The sequence below is a fragment of the Lygodium microphyllum genome, chromosome 2, assembly GCF_053477565.2.
Source record: "Lygodium microphyllum isolate KBCC chromosome 2, Lygodium_microphyllum_v1.1.10, whole genome shotgun sequence".
Taxonomy (NCBI): Eukaryota; Viridiplantae; Streptophyta; class Polypodiopsida; order Schizaeales; family Lygodiaceae; genus Lygodium; species Lygodium microphyllum.
Window position 1 is genome coordinate 19,431,032 of NC_141136.1, and position 20,781 is coordinate 19,451,812.

Below are 20,781 nucleotides of genomic sequence, written 5' to 3' on the forward strand. Positions count from 1 at the left end.
ATCCCCAATCTAGAGAGGAAGTCACTAGCTTCATTAGCTTCAAGCTCTCCTCTATTTGGAGTGATTCTCCTAATACATATATACTTGTAAAATATATATTTAGAAGAAACTCAAGGGCTTCACTATATATATCCTCTTTTTGGATTATATGCTAATGTTAATGCTAATTTAATCTCCAATTGAGAGAGGAAGTCACTAGCTTCATTAGCTTCAAGCTCTCCTCTATCTATAGTGATTCTCCTAACACATCTATACTTGTGAAATATATCCTTTAGAAGAAACTCAAGGGTTTCACTATATATATCTTGCATATCACGTGCGTTCAAGATCTATTTATAAATATTCTTATCTTTGAATTTTTCTTGAATAAAACAAAACCCTTTTTTATTTAATCTATAAGTAATATCTTTATATGACATCGTCTTGTATGTAAAAAATGTATAAAAATAGTGTTCTTAAAACCCCTTGCTTTGAGTTCATGTAATACATAAATATATTTATGAGTGACCCCTCCTCCCCCCTTGTGAGAGAAAAGACCTGCAAGCTTCATTGGTGGCTTGTGTTCTCAAAGTTTGGCCTTGGTTAGTTAGATCATGTCATGCAAGCACTATGTATTTCATCTACCATAAACCTACAAGCATAGTCACCACAAGATCAACAACCCACTTCTCATGTGCTTAGAAGGAGGATATGTATGATACAAACCATCTTTGTGTCTAGTTGAAGAGTACGTCTGGCACATTTTGCAAAACTCCACAAATTGAGATATATCCCTCTACATTCCACCAATAATGCTCCTTAATCTTCTCAAAAGTTTCCCTTACATGAAAGTCCTTCATAACTTGTAGTTTCATAGCCGTCTCACAAACTACCCATAGTTGGCAACCTCTCTTCTTCTTCTTCAGATGTTTCCATTAAAAACCATTCATAAAAAAATAACCATATGCTTTCCTTCTCATTCTTTTACATGCATCTATCCACTCATATCAATTAGCTAAGGTGCTCAAATATTGGCTATTAGGTTTAGATCCCATGCAATTTCACATAGATTGTCGATTACAAAGTTTGTGATTTGGAAGTTTACTCTTGGCTACTATTGCATGAAGTAAGTGTTACTAGAGTAGACATACTAATGCATATGCTATAGCAATTCTTGAGCTACATATGATTTCATACTATCCATGTATAATTGCTTGTGAATCACTAAGAACACTGTTCATTGATGTATTGAAGCAATTTCAATGTGATAAATCTTCTAATGTACTTCTAAATAGTCGGATGTTGTTATGCTACTGTATCTATGAGGAAGCATTGATGTGTTAATACTATTCCTTAACTATATGCAATGATTTTTACATCATTTGGATAATGATGTGACTCATTTTCTATCATCTCTCAATTCTATTTATAATGAGCACATATTGCAAAATGTTTGCCACTTTCATGGTGCGGTTTGTGAGTTTTTATTACTATTACTTAACAATTATTTATTGTTTTGCACAAATGGCTTTATTATCTATAATAGACCAAGAACGATATAACATTAGGAATTTTGATGGTAATGTTTTGAGCTTGAGGAAAAAGTAGATCCAAGATGTCCTTATTCAAAAGAAGTAAATAAATCCCATAAGAGGTAGAGATACAAAACTAGCACACATATCTAAAGATAATTGATCTGAGCTTGATGCATTGGCCAAATTTGTGACCACGTTGCACTTAGTAAAATCTATGTAGTGCATGGTTGCTAACATGAAAAATTTTATTTGAATTATAGATGAAGAAGGGCTCTACTATCACCTTTTACCTTAATGAATTGAACATCATATTAAATTAGATTCAAAATCAAAAGCTAAAGTCTAAAGATGAGCTTAAGGCAATGTTTTTGTTGTCTCCTTGTCTACCTCATGGGATACCTTTACAACACCCGGCAATAATGTAGCTCTAGATGGTGAGTTGAATTCCAATGACATTGTGGATAGTTGTAGTATGCGGGGGTATACACGATCTTTTATATAGAAGAACCAAATGAGGAGAATTACAATAAGGCATGACACTTTAGAAACAGAAAGCATATGATACTTGCGGCATGTGCTTGACTGAAATAATGCATGACCAAGTCAATTTATCGTAGTATAATAATAACCATCAACCGAGCACAACCATTCAACTTATGTAGCATAATGTCACAACTTAGGTAGTCTAATATATAGGGTTGCAATGACATAATATCTTATTAAAAAGGACTAAATGAGGATAATTATATGAAATTATTACAACACTTATGGTATGCACTTGACATGTCAATTTGGACATACCAAAATAATGATGGCCAACTCAACTCATAGTGTCTAAGGCGACAACATGGTGCTCTTCTAATCAATGTGAATAGCCTTGCAAGTGCCCTATGTTCCTAAGAAATGGTAGAACAATTATATTATTGCTCAATTCTTCTTAGTGGCACTTGAATGATAAACATGTATTGCATTAGCAATTTCTTTCAAAGCTAAAAATGTTTTACTAGTGTGTCAAAGCTTCATGCATACAATCCAATCAAAATTATGCATGAAGGTGTGATAGACCAGTGATCACAATTAGCTATAGCCAAAGTCAATATTTTGTATATATGTTGGATGTAATTCTTCAAAAAAATAAGTTATCACCATTCGATATTCTCTAAAACTTTTGGTGGATGTCAATTTGTGAAGTATAAAATAAAATTTGTGGTTGCTCTTTTGCTCTATCAACATGAGATATAGGATAGACATAATTTTATACTAGCTTGAGATAATTGTGGACTGGTTCTTGTGAGATCATAACTTGTGTAGACCTCTCCCAACAAACATAATGGAACTTGATAGAGTCTTGTGGAAATACACTGTTGAACATGATGGTACATCCCATTTCCTACCATGTCTCCATTGTGTAATTATCACAAGAAGTCCTTAAAAAAATCATGTGCTTAGTTTGGAGCATCTAAGTTTAAGTCTCAACCAAAAATGTTTAAGTAAGACCAATATTAGATAGTATACTCAATATCCTTTCATTTATCATCCTATTCATACACTCTCCAAAATCATTTTCAGCACGATTACCAAGTATGGTGAGTTCCCATTTTATCCCACATACTTTGCAAAACTTTTATGAAGTTGTGAGATATATATTCCCCACTATTATTAGTTCTAAGACACTTAAGTTTTATTGCCACATTGATTTTTCAAAAGTGGCAAAAATTTCTGAAAACAAGATAAAGCCTCATCTTTCCTACCCATTGTCAAAGCCTAGGCTTTCCTAGTTGATCTTAATGAATGTGATAAAATAGGATGTCTCGTATAGACTTTGTAGTGATAGACCCACATATATTGCTATGCACCAAGTCAACTAGCTCAGCCATTTCTGTGTTTACATTTTCTTATGGGTTGAATGTATATGCTTTCTATATACAGAAGACTTACAAATACAAAGATGAAAACAATCAAGAGAAGGAAAGTAACCCAAATAAGATAGCATTTCCATTCATTTTCTAAACATATGTCTGAATGGGAAAAACCACAAAGATACATTTGATTGCTCAGTCACACTACAATTACATGATTTTTGATAGAAGATACATGTTGGGGATACAAAGTGCCACATTTGGCTCCTTTAGTAATAATAAATGACTCATTGTGGACTTTCCATGACTAACTCCAAAATCTAGTTGACTAAATCAAGTCATTTGATGTAGATATCAAGCTCTCACTAAGCTTCAATATATGGTATACATTCAGAAGAGTAAAGGTAGGTATATTCTAAAAAGCAATCTATACACCTTTTGCACAATTATATCACATACATACTCATTACCAAGATGGAGAGATTCATGCTCGTTGCTGTCATATGAACGAAATCAATCCCTATGAGAAGTCACATGAAGAGATGCCCATTTATGTCATATGAACAGAATCACTCCATATATGAGGAGTCACATGAAAAGATACACTAGAATTGAGAATCCAATCTTGATCCATAATTTGTCTATCTACTACAAGTGATCTACTCCTTTCAAGATCCTTGCCTCCTTCTTACCCTTCTGCTCTCACTTTCATTTGCAATCATCCTTCTAATGTGATACGTTTTACCACAATGAAATCATTCAGTGTACTTCTTGGTCTTGGGTTTGTTGCGCAACCGCCCACAATCCTGCTTCTTACCTTGATACTGTTGTATATATCTTTCTTTTTGAGCTTCCAATTCGTGATTGTTGTTCCCTTGGCCCATGGATTTTTAATGTCTATCTAAAGAAATATGCTCAAACTTCACAAGACAGTATATTAAATATTACTACTAATCAAGATATATGTGAGTGCTAAATGAAAGCACACCATAGATTAATCCTTGAACTAATACACTACACACAGGTCGACCATATCAGGAAAAATGTGGAGTTATATTTAGGCCTCTAAAAATTGCCGTGAAAAAGTTGAAGATGTTTTATACACAATATATTTGAGATGTAGTTGGCATATGAAGACACATAAAATTATTGGTTGTGGGCATTTAGAATAGAATCAAGGGGAGTCAATTCAAAATGAAGTTGCAATAGATAATATTGCAACCGTCAGCAAAACTCGATTACTCTAGCAAATAATGAGACGCATAACCTAACATTTTTGTAAGTACACTATTGAAGTATCCATATAGCATGTTGTTATTGTAACATTAAGTAGAGACAAAGATTCTTTAGGCATACGACGCAACAATTGTTAGATGGGATTTCCTGTGGAAGAGACATTGTTTGAAGGCGACGTGAAACACTCGTAAGCATACAATGCCGCATTAGCGCAGGAAACTAATTTGGAATTGGAAACACCGGACATCGAGAAAGAAGCATCAATCTAAAAATGCAGGTGGTAGAGACGCGCCAACGCGCTGCATGCGTAATTGTTGATGCAGAAACCACCTTTGATAGATGTTGTCCTTTTAAAGAGAACCTACACATATAGGAAAATGATAGTACAGGAAGTAGAAGCAACGATGATCGATTAGGCTCTCATACTTTAAAGAAGCTGTGTTGGAGGTTAGTGCTTTGTTTGGACTCTTCATGCCATTCCAATGGGAGTATAAAAAACCTTAGTGTCGTGGAATCTGTCTTTCATAGACCTTTTCTTGAAACACGGAGCGTCCCATTTGTCCTCGTCTTGTTTTATTTTATAGCATTATTAATTTTGCTGCATTCGTGATTGTCATGTTTTTGAACATTCAAACATAGTCAAATGACCATCATGTGTATCATGCATTACTTTAGTCAATGTGAGCTAGGTGTCATGTTTTTTATTTTTGAAAGCAAAGGCCAAGGATGGTAGGAGAAACCTTTATCCGTACTCTCTAATACAATGCTCCAAATATGAAAAGTATGTAACCTCTAAGTTACACAAAACCACTCATGTACAAGGGCTTTTCTTGGCTAAAAGTACGTCCATATAAATGGGTTTTGTTGCATGACGTGTGTCCTTACCAAGAAGAAGGATTAGATCTAATACCCCTTGAAAATATATCTTATATTATAGTCGTTTCACTTACTAATCCCCAAGGTGATTCTGGAAAAGTGAAATGGAGTCATTGTATGTCACACAAGCCTATTAGATTCTCCGATCTTTTTTAGGACTTTCATGTCCATTTATTTAATGCTATAGAAATATCAATGACAATATACATTCATTCATTTTAAAATTAGTTGTCAGTTTCCAATGCTTTGCATGCACTTCGTTGATAGATTCTCTCCTTGTAATCAATCAGTATTGTTTGAAGTTTTGTAAAAGTATGTGTTATAAATAGACACTACTTGTTGGCCTTGTGTGTGAGGGTACATTGGCATGCTATATACAAGAACTTGCACCAAAGGGATTTATTTGAGTATTTCATTGTTCATGATGGGTCTAATTGATACTCGACCATATAACAAGAAAGCTTTTTTAAAATGCTATGAGAGTAAATGCCATCAATTTAGTAATAGAATAACAAATGTTACAAATAACATCATATAACCATTATAACCTTTAATGTACAAAGCCATCGTAGATGTAGGCAATTTACATAAAAGAACTTACAGAAACACCGAACAAGTACACCATAAAAGACTAAAACAAATTAATTTTAAAAATGTAGTAAATTAATGTCACAAAACTACATGGAGAAGATTTAGAGTGAGTTAGTAGCTTTTGGATCAGGTTTAATTATTAAAATTTACTATTCATGTTGCTTATCCATCTTCCTTCCCCTATGTCTTGATATCACAATAATTATAGGAAAAACTTGGACATAAAAAATAGCTCATAGTCCTGACACAGCGAAGTGTCGAGTCACAACAAGGGACATGGCTTTCAGGTACAATTTTTCTCTCTTAGTTGACTATTATCTTACTTTGGGATGAATCGGCTAACTTCCCTTTCCAATTACAAGTACTTTGCCACACGATAGACTTTATGCCTAGTGTTCAAGTATCGTAGATGGAGGACGCTCAAGGGTAAATGGTTGTGCCTTGATCAAGACATGTGTGAAAGTGTAGCTGTGGATGTTACTGTCATTTTTTAGGGCCGCGAGCCCCAAGTGTTGCAAATGGAGGATGATTGGCCCTTGAGTATAATGCACCAGGAAATTACAATGTTAATGCAAAATCCACCTGTTAGCTTCTATTTTAAACTGGATGGTAGGAAAATCTGAAGCTGAGCTGAGGATATTGTTACCAATGGAAAGTGTGTGGCTCCACATATTTTAGAAATTGTAAAGTCTCCCTAAAAATCCCAACACCATAAGTTGTAATATCCAAGACCTATAAATTGTTGGATGTTTTGGCCATTTCACACTTTCTCTCTTCATCTCTTTATATCCACCACATTCCTCCTACTTGCTATGATGGATGCTCGCTCACACTTTGATGAGTGGATCCACGAGACTATCTTTTCCAACTAGGGTGACGAGATATTCCAGGTCTTCTCTAAGAACTTCAACCTTGAAAGCATGCTCTCATCATTGGATCCCCCCCTTCAGGTTTTGGAAGACTTTGTGAGCACCATTGCTACCTGCACATACTCCATCGAGGGGTTCGACATGACTTGGGTGCCTCTGGAACAGCTCATAGTATTTCAAGCAAGGAAGAATCACTAAAAAGTGGTGAATAGGTGTCTGGCCTATGTGGATCCTTCGCATAGAGTATGCACTATACCCATGGGCAGTGCACTAGGTACAACACCTTTGGATCTCGTGGAGTGTGATTGTGCATTGGAAATTTACCTCCTTGCATTGGATACACCCCTAGAGGAGGAGAGCGATGAAGATACAACTCCACAGGTTATTGCTATCAATACACAGGAGAAGAATCAATTGAAGAGCTCATAAATGTTGAAGAGGAACATCGGGTGGTGGCAGATCAAGGTTTGGCTCTCATAGTGCTATCTTCTTCTTTAGAACAGTCACAAGTCAACAAACACAACCTTGCCTCCTTGACGCCCATTGAAGTAGATGGTGTACACTACTTGCTTCTATCAGATGTGCTGCAATACGTGGAAATGAAGGAAGAAGAGTTGTTTTCCATCCTAGTCAGGGATTCAATGGAAGACCTAATCGATTATGATTACATGGATGTGCATCCAACAATGGCAGAGATTGGAAGATATGATGCCACAAGCTTAGATACACTGAGTACCATCATAGCAGGACATGAGCATATTACCTCAGTTAAAGAAGATTACCTTGTGCGGGATGCTGAATTTGAAGCACTACAGCATGATTTGTTTTGGACCAAGGCCCAAGTTCCTACCAAGGAGTTTGTAGATCCCTCTGCCCAAAGAGGTGCCTCGCTGACACATGAGAAAATGAAGATACAAGATGATTTGGAGAAGTTGAGATTTCTAACTACGATATATTTTTATGTAATGAAATTTGATGGTAGGGTGTGTCAGGTCCCCCGAAGTCCACTGGTAAAATCTTGGCAAAAAATGATGCCTGCACACCTGCCCTGTCCGAAGTCTGGCGTTTGGGGCCACTTTCCACAGGTGAAATCTTGGCAAAAAATGATGCTTGTAGCTGCCATGTCCGAAGTTTGGTGTCTGGGGCCGTCTGGCATTCGGGGCCACTTTCTGGCCCCAGGCACTTTCTGGTCCCAGAAAGTGGCCCCTGATGCCAGACTTTGGACAATGCAGCCGCAGGCATCATTTTTTGCCAAGATTTCACCGGTGGACTTCGAGAGACACGACACATCCTATCATCAAGTTTCATTGCTTTTTGATAACTCTAGGTTATTCACTAAATATATTGTTTGATTTGACTTTGTCATTCATGACATACTGTATAGAGATGAGTTTGCATCAAGGCAAGGAGGATCTCGACATGCAGATCGATGAAAGGCTTTAGCTCTGAAGGAGTACATTGCAACTTGTTGCAAACTTGGTGGTCTTCCATAAGAAGTGCTCATTAGGAGGGCAAGAAATAATCATGAAAATTTGAGCTTTGACTAAGTTTGGACCTTTCTGAGCGATACTTGTGACATCTAGCTTGGAGAAGGGGGTGCTAATCAAGCGGTCAAAGCTTATTTACTTGTTTGACCAAACGCGTGGTGGAGCAATGTGTGTGCTTGCTACATTAGGTGACCTTGCTAAAGTGTCAGATCCGCTTTTCCTAGAGAAAGAGCTGAAGGGGGAGCGCATCATTTTTGAAGCAAAGAAGGAACTTATATTTTCATCGCAAGCAGGTCCCTTCTCTCCACCGATGAAAAAGCCAAGGAACAATTGAGAGTTCTTGTTGGCTATCGGCTTTTTGTATCTACCATCACTAGTAGCCATCGCATGTATTTTTCTTGATGAATATAAGATATTTTATTTTGATCCTATAAATAAATATTTATTGAATAAATGTCTGGTTTGTATAAGTGTTACGATAATGTGTTGTACGTGAATGAGGCATTCGCATATGTTTACATAATTCAATGCATAGTACAGTACTTGCGATTATGTAAATGTGATGATAATGTGTGGTACGTGAATGATGCATTCGCATACACTAACATAATTCAATGCCTAGTATTGTACTTGCGATTGTGTAAGTGTGATGATAATGTGTGGTACATGAATGACGCATTCGCATACACTAACATAATTCAATGCGTAGTACTGCACTTGTAATTGTGCATAAGCAATAACGTAACTCGTATCCATACATATTACAACTTTCGATGAGTTCGTACGTTAAACAAAAATTAAGAGTCGTGCATTTCAAGAAACAAAACAAAAAAACTTTACTCAATTGTTTGAATTCAGTACACATCGCATTATATATTATGTATATATAAATAAATATTCCAATGTGACAAAGTATACAAAAAAAATTGGCCTTTCAAGATACTATGGTGCTATAAAACTCATTACAAAACCTTGCATCATTTAACAACTCTCGAGAAGCTTGCCTTCGGAATGATGAGATCAAAGGAGCGTTAATACCCCCTAATTTCTCTCAAGGCCACTGTACCCAGTTTTCACTTTCGTTTCTTGTGGGGATGCGGAGGAGGACCCTTTTGAGGGCAGCTTAAGGAAGGGTTTAGGTTGAGAAGGGGGCGCATCTAAGCTAGTAGATGCTCCAAGGGGCTGAACACGATATAGGGCTCTGAGAAGAAGCTTATTTGCAACTACCTTAGACCTAGCCATCTTTCTTGTACAAGAAATTTGGGAACTCAATGAATAAGATAGAAAGTGAAACCCTCTTTTATATAACCCTAAACTGTAAGACTCATTCACATAGATGCACACTCTCTCTTTCTCTCTTAAACTATGAATTGCATTCACACTGAATACATTGTTCATCTTACTATCTTAGCTCTCTTTGAACCCATTTGCTGCCTTGTCCAAGCCTTGTTTCTAGCTACTTGGCATGGTTTTCTTTGGCACTTAAGGATTCATAACACACTCTTTTAGTGACACGACGTGATTCCATCATGTTTGAGTCGATTCATCAGTACTTTCATTTACTCTCTTTTGCGAGAGTTTAGCTTCATCCGCTACTATAATCCTATACCACCAAGATAGCAATTGGATCATTGGATTGCTGCCATTCATTCCTCCACCATGATCAATTTTTCTTTGGTATGCACCACACGCTATCCCCAATGCGAATTTTCCATCCCTTGTGTTGACCAAATTCCAATGATTCCCTTTTGTGCAAAGTATGGCACATATGCCTCAAGGATATGCTACAAAGACACATATCACACATGAGTAAAACTATGCTCAATAGTTTATACAATTCATACAATTTTAAAATATTAACTTAGTATGCACCATGTAATGTGTGATAGAGCTTTTGCCCCATGCTTCCACCATGTTTTTGTAGAAGTTATGTACATCATTTATAAATTCTTGCTTATCTTCATTGTTAAACACCATCTTGCAAAGTAAGGGAGCCAATCTGTTAAGACTTATCCAAACCTTAGCTTTGGCAAACCTTATTTTTCCTCCATTACTTCGATCGGGAACTACAAAATGTAACTTTTTCCACCCATCCTAGTCCTGGGGCCTATGAACCATGACATTCCCTTCCTCATTGATGGGTGCTGAGAGAAACTTCCTAGCCTTTGCTCCTCCAAAGCAAGGCCTTTTTGGCAAGTTATCAGATTTTCCTGATCTCTTCTCATCTTTTTCAATCGTCACTTGATGCTTGCATAGCCCAATTTCTGATAGCACTCGCTCCACATTCCCACACGTTGTAATGGCTTCTTTTTCTGGTTGCATCCTATAATCAAAGCAAAATTATAAATATACAAGTTTCTCCATGATTCTGACAAAAGCATGCAATGAACAAATGTGAATACGATCCAATGGAATGTTGAAGATGGGCTTCCAAGTGGGATCTTCTCTATTGTGCATTGATGCAGCACTTGTCACCCTTTGCTAGTTCTTCTTTCTGTCATTTCCTTCCACCCTCTCTATCAAGAAATATAGGCAGGGATTCTTTGTATTTGCACCATTGGAGATTCCAAACATACATTTTAAAGTTTTCAAGCCTCTTGCAAGATACCATTCAACAAAATATTGACCATACCCTTCAACCGAGAGCATCTCACCATGCTCTTGATAATCAATGATGCTTGGAATGCTTGTGTGCATAAAGAACAGCTACACCACCTCAAATGTTTCCTTAGGAACTTCAAATGCAGCAAGTCACCACACATGGCGCTTAGATTGAACACTAAAGTTCCATGGGTTGTTCTTGTCGAATTGTAAAGCTCTATTCATCAAAGTTACACTAACTCTTTCAAGCTTTACACCTTTGATGACCTCAATTTCATCTAATTTTATAACAAACTACAATTTACCATTACATTCCTTAATAGACATATTGTAGTACATTACCATTGATGACTACACCTTGTACAAATCTAAATAGTAGTTGTTAAGTTCGATGAACTTCACCTCATATGCATTTTTGGTCCCAACCTTTAGTGTTTCCATGCATTGAACATGCATGGGATCTCCTATCAGCTCCAAAACCTTTGTATTAAGTTACTGTCAGGCCTCTATTAACTTTGAAGGTTGAGGAAGAGGCACGATTCTATTTCTCTTCAGCACACGACCAAACCCAACCTTCACACCTTTGAATATATTTGAGTAAGTCATTGTGCTAATACCGGACCTTTCACAAATAGATTGTGCATCCACAGCTGAGAACTCGTTTGACACATATTTTAGTGTCCACTCAATCACCTTTTCCTTCAAAGCCTTAAACTTAGGATTGCTCAAAGTGTTTTCCAATGTACTTGCCTTCATCAATCTACTAATACACAATCCAACCTCACCCTCACCTAGGTTCTCTTTTTGAGCTACCTTACATGCTTTGATACGTTGCTTCCACTGGCCGCTATTCACAATTAGCTCATTGATTGGCTTCTTCTTTCATTTGTGCTCCTGTATTAGCTTGTTGTTGATCTTTCTCAAGTTGTCCAATTGTGCCTTTGCCTCCTCATATGAGATACAAATGTCATGGATAGTCTCCTACATTGAAATAATTTTATTTTTTGTTGAATTATAGTGTCATTCAACTGTACCACTTGTCCTATGAGCTGTTGTATATGAAGTTGATGTGCAACGATCATATCATGGCAATTTTTTATGGTTTCTTGGCAAGTTGTAAATACTTTGAACACCTGATCATTGAGTTGCCTAGTATAACCGAGCAACCCATTTTCACCCTTGCACACATACTTCAGCAAATTTGTGATTCCTGAGAAAGTTGGAGGTCTATTGTTTAAGGGGTCAATTGGGTAGATTCCCCCACCAATCCATTTGCCTGTAGATCTGCAAAACATGAGGGTTGACAATGGTACGCTAGGTTCTTTTGAATAATGGGGCATATTCAATCTCTACCTCAATATGCAACTCCTTCTTTCCTATATTCATTTTACTATTAATAGAAAAAAGGAGCCTACTTGGTTGTCACAGGAGGTAGAGTGGAGATGCACAGAGAGGCACACAAAGGTGCCAACGGAAAGGAGGGTGTAAGCAATTCACTCTATTAATGAAGGTTGTATAAACAGAGAGAAGAGATCACATTAGAGCCATGAGAGAGTGGAGATGCACAGAGAGGCACACAAAGGTGCCAAAGGAAAGGAGGGTGTAAGCAATTCACTCTATTAATGAAGGTTTCATAAACAGAGAGAAGAGATCACATTAGAGCCATGAGAGAGTATAGATATGGGGGAAAATAACTCAGAGGGTAGGGATGTCAAAGAATTTTCGTATTTTAGACATTTCTATTTGACCTCCAAAAACATCTCCAGAAAACACGAAATTTGACCAGTTGGTTTGTTTTTTGACCAAAATCTAGAATATAAAAAATCCCCAAAATATCTTAAAAGGAACTTCAAAATTTCATTTTCCTTGTTCTCAATTAAAAAATAAATTACCTCATATCTACTAATCATTTTGCATTGAAAATGAAGCACCACACTCTCGTAACTAACTCCTTTTTGAATATATAATTTGGTTGAAAAGGATTTCTTGAATGAGGAGAAAGAAAGAATTTCAGTATATCTTTGTAGATAATATAAAAAAGGCAAAACGAGATTGCAAAAGTGGAGAGAGAAGATGATTATTTTACTATTCTTCTCTCCTCTTTTCCTTGTTTTAAGGAGGGGAGAGGGGGGAGCTAAAAGGCCCATTTGTGAGTTCATTTTTTTCCTAATGGCTCATATCCTTCTTTCGAGCTATTTTTTAAAATTCAAAGATACTTTCCTTCAAGAGAGGATAAATTGACATGGTTAAGCATAAAAATTGGTAATTGAAGATGTTAATACATAAAGAATCTATAAGTTTAAAGCACATGACATCATGGTTATGAAGCTAAGCTCAAGAAGATTATAAAGGAGATAAGCTTCCTTATGATGTTGGAGGAGCACACGAATTGACCCTTCAAGTATTGCAATAGAAGGCTAAGTGGAAGGGCTTAATCGAGATGGAGATTAAGGTCCTCAAGCTGAAGCTCATAATGGACACAATGGAGAGAAAAGGCAATACTTGTGGTCATGAAGTTCTAAATAGCTAAGGGTGGCAGCAATCTTCTGCTTGAGCTTTTGCAGGAAAGCTAGGTGAAGGTACTCAAGGCTCTTTGCTTATAAGAGAAGGTAATCTTGCCATGGTTTTAGCATGAAGAGAGGTAAATTGAAGTATATCAAAGATATAGAACTTCCAAGTATTTGGGATGAGAAAACCTTTTCCTTAAATATCTCCAATCTTTTCTTCAATTCGATCGAGCTCTCGTCCCTGGAAGCCTCCGCGTCCTTTACCACCTTCTTCCAGATAGAACTGTCTGTTAGCATGAATAGTTAGTCACCTTCATAATTATACATGCGAAGATTCCTTCAATATGAAGCTACAATCTCAGAGCTTCGATCACCACAAATCCCTCGAAAGGTCGATCCATCAGTGCCACATAACGAGTATGGAGTAAACTCGATAATCTACTTCATCGTTGGGTAGGGAGAAGCAACCGAATATGGAGATGAGGCACTGATAATTGCCGGATTATGAGCTAGAGTTGAGAATGGAAATGAAGGTGCTACAGGTAGTCAGGGAGAGATAGAGAGCCTGTGGAGATGAACACACCAAGGTACAGAGAGCCTCTTCCTACATCTATCATTATGCTTCCTCTTCATTCACAGCTTCGTCTTCGTCTTTGCCTTCGACTGCAGGTCCCGACTTTAGATTAACCACCTCCTCATGCCGTTGTGTCACTCACAAGGAACTTTCAATCGATCCCCATATAGGAAAAAAAGAGAATTCCCCATGGAATTCCCTAGTTGAAAATACATATAAGTGGGGAAAGTAAAAACTAGGAAAAATGGGACATTTCCTAGTGAGAATAAGTAGGGAATCACATAAGACCTTTCCTATGTAGGAAATATTTCCTACATAGGAAAATACAAAATTTTCTATGTAGGGAATAATTCCTATATAGGAAATATTTCATATATAGGAAAAAAATTCTAGACGTGATTCCCTAGGTACTCTCACTAGGAAATCTCTCATTTTTTCTATTTTTTACATTCCGTACTTATATGTACTTTCAACTAGGGAATTCCGTGGAAATTCTCTTTTTTCCTTATCACTTTATCTACTTTGCCCTTCCTCTTAGACATGCTAATATCAAACAAAAAATTGCACAATAAATTTTTAACTAGAAAATTATATAGAGAATGTCATCATTTCTAAGTAAGGATCAATAACATACATCTAATGATCAAAATAGATTAAACAAATTAAGACATCAACATCTACTTCTAACAACCAAAAGAAAAATGAAAATAATTTTAAAGAAGCATAGAACTAAAAAGTAACTAAGCAACATGTGTGTCTTGATTGTTTTATCCCTTAAATCTCCAATATGTTGCAAAGTAATAAATGTTTGTCTACCCTCTTCTCTAAATTTCAACATGGGTGGCCAATAGATATCATCATATGATGGTATGCGTATCACTCCTATTGATACTCAAGTGATCAACTATCATTAGTTAGTATAACCATTTCAAAAAATGACTCATTATCAACATAAGAAAGCTGGTAATACCTGATTCTTGGCTTGAAGAAGTGTTAAGGCAAGCAATCTCAATGTCTTCCTTTCTTGCATTGTCTCTTGTGTCATCTTTAGTAACTTGTTTACCTATATATACATGGAGTTAACCAAAGCTCACGATAATACAAGGTTATGAAAAATTTCAATAACACAAAAGAAAGTAATTAGATATTTTGTATCAATTTGGGTCACCAAATTTGTACAAGTTTTTTATCCTTAAAGTTGGTACCTGCATCTTGACTTAAAGAAACATTATTGCAAGTAACCTCCTGATCTCCCTTTCTTACATTACCTCTTTTCCCACCTTTTGTTGTTCTTTAATCTATATTTATATATATACACACAATTACTCAAAGTTTAAAAATATGAATAACTATGAACATTTTAAATTAGACAAAGAGACTAATTAAAGCTAGTTAATCTCAAAATGAATCACCTAATAAAGCAAGATGTAAAATATGTACAAATTTTAATTTTCAAAGTTTAGTAGAAATAAAGACATATACCTGTATCGTGATTTGAAGAGACATTAGGGCCAATGACCTCCTTAGCTTTCATTGTTCCATTATCTCTTGTACCATCATTTGTGATTTTGTTACCTTTATGTACACATAATAAACCAAAGTTTAGAAACATAAGAGACATTTGTAAAACATCAAAACACGCATTTGTAAAACATCAAAATATCAAAACATTTCTTATAAAAAAAGCGTGGAATAATTTCAATGCATTAGCTGTAATATAGATGAAATGATATGAAACGTAGCATGAAGAGCCAAAAATTAACTGGAAGAAAGAAACATTTAGAATAATCAAATGATGAACAAAATACCGACAATCATCAGCAAAAGCTCATCAGTTTTCTTACTGCTGCTCAGAGCCCAAGCAAACATCTCAGCAATCTGCTTCTCGGACTCTAGGAACATCTTTGTACACCTGGCCTCCAGATCATCACGAAATCGCTCAGACTCTCTCTGCATCTGCAGTTTCATCTCTTCTAATCTGAGAAAGTGCTCCCCCAAAGTGCGGATCACGGAGACCAATCTGAGAAAGCACTCCCCCAAAGTGCTGTCAACTGGGGGCTGTTGATGTCGCAAGCTGGACTTTGAAGAAGTCCTATGGTTGAGGAATTTGTCCATCTTGAAAGCCTTCGTGGCCTCATAGTCTATACTGCGGCTGCGCTTCTTGTGGAGAGCTGTGTAAGAAGTATCATGGTCATCCAGAGACCGGTTGCGATACCAACATTATCACTTATGGGACCATATGCATCTATGGCTAGACAGGTGGCAATGGTACAAAGCATTCCAAGAGCTGCAACTGTGATCCCGTACATGGCTACTAGGGTATGGCTGACATAGATGGCAACAGCAATAGCAAATATTGGAACAATTACAGACTTGTAGCCAAGTGCCAAACCAAAGATGACATTGGTAGCAGCTCCTGTCCTGCAAGAATCAGCAACATCCTGGACTGGTCTGTATGTATTGCTGGTGAAATACTCTGTAACGTAGCCAATTACCAACCCTGCCCAAAGCCCTACTCCAATGCAAAAAAATATTTTCCAGTTTTGAACCATCTTTGCACCCACCATTAGGATCATATATGTAAAACGTGGATGGTAGTGCCAGCCAACAAACAAAAGCTGCACCAAATGTCATTAAGATGGTGGATATCAGCAAACTGTCTCTTCAATGTAGATTCAATATCCCTTAGATTTGAGATCTCAAACACATAAGTTGCGAACAAGGTTGTGATGAGGCACACCACAATGCCCATAGAGCTAATGAGTAGAGGGAAGCACATAGCAGTGAAGTCATGATTTGTGCCAAATGATGACATGGAAGCCACAACAAGAGCTGTGCAAGAAGCTTCAGCAAAGGAGCCAAACAAATCTGAACCCATTCCAGCAATATCTCCCACATTATCACCCACATTGTCAGCAATGATCGCTGGATTTCGCGGATCGTCCTCTGAGATATTCCTTTCTACTTTTCCAACAAGATCTGCTCTAACATCCGCAGTTTTGGTATAGGTTTCACCTCCAACCCTTTCAAATAGAGCCACAGATGAGCATCCAAGCCCATAGCCAGTGATGGCCTCAAAAAGGCCCTCCCAGTTATTTTTATAATAAAGCTCGAACAGTTTTATAGTGATGTATAAAACTATGAGGCCATTAGCAGCAAGTAATAAACCCATCATCGAACCTGATTGGAAGGCGATTTTGAATACTTTGCCTATCCCTTTTCTGGCTTCCAAAGTTGTGCGAGCATTCGCATATGTTGCAATCATCATGCCCAAAAATCCCGACACTATGGACCTCAAAGCTCCCAATATAAATGCAACTGTAGTGAAAATTGCTGTAAAGAGAGCTGGGGCACATTCCTGCTTTGGATCGTATCTGCAAGGCTGGGGCTTACAAGCTTTGGAACCGTTTTGTAACTGTGCCCTAGATTTGGATGATTATCACCTCAAGCTTATTTTTCCTTCTGTACTATATGGCTTTTCAGATCCTGTATAAAGTTTACTGTTCATATTCAACAAAGCAGTCTGAAGCACCAAAATTTGTTTAGATGTGGGTATTAACTGCGATAAGCAGCTATATCTCTTGGATTTCAGTACCAAGTGTATGCCTAATGCTGCAAGACTAGCTTGCTGGTGAGTTTAGCTTCACCGCGTAAATACAACAGTTCTGGCTACCAATGTAATCTTGGCACTACTGCCATATTATGGACTGTTTAGAAGGCTTACATGAAAGGAAAGACAAAATATTTTATGTCGTTGTTTCTGATGCAAGATCAAAAGAAAAAAAGCGGCATGCTGTATAAAAAAAGAAGAGTAGACCAGAAAAACGGGGCAAAAAGAAAAAGCTCCGGAAATTACAGGCTGTAAGGCTTTACCGGTCAAGAGAGAACAGCTCTTACATACATTGATGCTGGTGGACAATGGTTCAGGGCTAGTAAGGGTGCACCAGAGCAGATACTTGATCTAGCTCATAACAAAGTAGAGATTGAAGGGAGAGTACATGCAGCGATTGACAAATTCGCTGAGCGGGGCTTGCGATCACTTGCTGTTGCCTTACAGGAAGTGCCTGAAAGGAATAAAGAGAGTCCTGGTGGCCCGTGGTGATTTTGTGGTCTATTACCCCTTTTTGATCCTCCACGACATGACAGTACTGAGACCATTCAGCGAGCTTTGAACTTAGGTGTCAATGTGAAGATGATAACAGGTGATCAATTGGCCATAGCAAAAGAGACATGGAGCAAGGGCATCAAAAACAGAGAACCAAGATGCTATTCATATTGCCATAGTAAATATGCTGGCAGATCCAAAAGAGGCCTGAGCAAACATCAGAGAAGTGCATTTCCTACCTTTCAATCCAATGGACAGGAGAAGCAGCTATGCCAGCTCTACCGGCCTCTACTGGGCCAAAGATGGACATAATTCTTGAACAGGATGGTCAAAGGATTGGATTTCTTGCAGAGTCTGTTGATCAGTATGCAGATGCAATGATCAGAGTGTTGCGAATGTCAGAAGAAGAATGGTTACAAATTGCTACATCTGCAAGGCAATGGACATCTTACACTTATCTGGAATAAGTATGGGTGGGATCAGGTGTCAAACATAATATTTGTTGACCAGCCAATTGGGACTGGTTTTAGTTACATCAGTGATATTCGAGACATTCGGCATGATGAGAATGGCGTCAGTGAAGATATGTACAGTTTTTTGCAGGCCTTCTATGAAGCACATCCTGAGCTTTTAGGAAATGAGTTCTATGTTACCGATCATATGCTGGACACTACGTTCATGCTGTTACTAGTCGCATTCACATGGGCAACAAAGCGAAAGAGGGTTTACCAATCAACTTGAAGGGATTTGCTCTTGGTAATGGCCTCACAGATCCAGAGATACAGTACAAAGCATATGCAGATTATGCTTTTGAGATGGGCTTTATTGGTGATAAGGATCACACCAGACTGAGCAAGCTGTATCCTGCATGTGACATGTCAATCAAGCTCTATGGGACAAGTGGTATAGTCACATGCGTAGCTTCATATTTGGTCTGCAATTCGATATTCAACTCTATCATGTCCATTATTGGGAGTGTAAATGATGTTCTATATGTACTTTGAATCACGTGGCAAAAAGGCTAAAGATCCAGTGGAGCTGTGGATGTCCTGGCAGGCCATTTGAAGAAGCTTTAGTGATCACAGAGCAGATTACAAATGCACTTCCTCAAGTATCTACCGCATGAGAAAATGTCTCTGCCGCATGAGCAAGCATCATCAAGTATCAATATTGTTATATCAAGAAACGGAAACCAGAATTCTTCTTTCAACTCACAGAGAAGTTTATAAAATGGACAATACAGAATGCCTTAATAGCAGACAGCTCAAAAACAAGTAGCAAAGAGGGAAACCTGGATTCACACTTGTAAAAATGCCATACCACCGCTCATCTGTAATAAAAGACGTTGCCCTTTCCACTGCACCCAAATAAACACCAGGTCCAACATTTGGAGGCAGTGGATGGAACATCTTCTGGTTGGGGTAGTCCAAATCAACCACAACATGTCGATTTGTCAGAAACCCAACCTGACGAGTCCCTGTCCTACTTTGTACTATGGCTCCAAGTGTACCAAATGTCTCCTGACCTGTAACCTGTGAAATTCACCAGAGACAGAAACGTATCAGAATTGTCATATTTACATATATTGCAACTAAAAATCTGCCAATCTTCACCTCTACAGTGTAAAAAAACACCATCAGTTGTTTAATTGATATATGATGAAGCATGTATACACTCTCAGCATTTCTCAAAGTTTATGGAAAGGAGGGGAAAAATATGCGGAAAACATCTAATGACACAAAAAACACAGAAACACATGAGATGGTCATTTCTATTTTCTATACACAAATATGGACATCATCATGCTGCAATTGAGTATATCGGCAAACAAAATGATAATAGATTCGAGAGTGATGCCCCTCGAATATCAATGTAGACATATCAATCTGCCACTAAACTATACACTATCATAATGCATCAAATGCCCTCATTTGATATGCTACTTTAGACAGGCCTTCTTGTGAGAGTGCGCAACGGAAGAACACGAACACAAAGGATGGGAGAGAGAAAGCAAGGAATGAAGGAAGAAAGTCTGCACTGACTGAGATGAATGCTGAATACACTGAAATGGACGGAGCAGCCCCTGCACGTAGCCCGGAGCGTCAGTGAGGGCACCAGAAAAGACTGAAAGCAATGGCAGCACCAACACCGGAGCGGGAGAGGACGGAGACAGAGGAGCTCTGTCAGCTTAGTAGTTGCTGTTCTTGTCTGTATTCAGCCTTCGGGAGTCACACAGCCCACACTGGGCTTTTTCATATGCAGTCGGCCCAGATTTCTGGGCAGGTCGGCCGGCAGCACCAATGCTGGAGCGGGAGAGGACGGAGAGAGTGCTGAACCTGCAGAAGACAATACTGGGAATGACTGGGGGCTGCTATATATAGCCCCAGGCCAGAAAACTGGCCGACCTGCCAAATCTGGCCGACTTGGCCAGATCTGGCCGACCTGCCCAGAAATCCATGTGAGAGTGCGCAACGAAAGAAGAACACGAACACAGAGGATGGGAGAGAGAAAGCAGGGAATGAAGGAAGAAATTCTGCACTGACTGAGATGAATGCTGAATAC

The 20,781-nt window shown here is 37.9% G+C and overlaps 1 pseudogene; it reads right to left on the reverse strand.

Annotated features, from left to right (window-relative positions):
* Positions 1-16,222: 16,222 nt before the first annotated feature.
* Positions 16,223-17,622, reverse strand: LOC148039533 (pyrophosphate-energized vacuolar membrane proton pump 1 pseudogene; annotated as a pseudogene).
* Between the last annotated feature and the right edge of the window lie 3,159 nt (positions 17,623-20,781).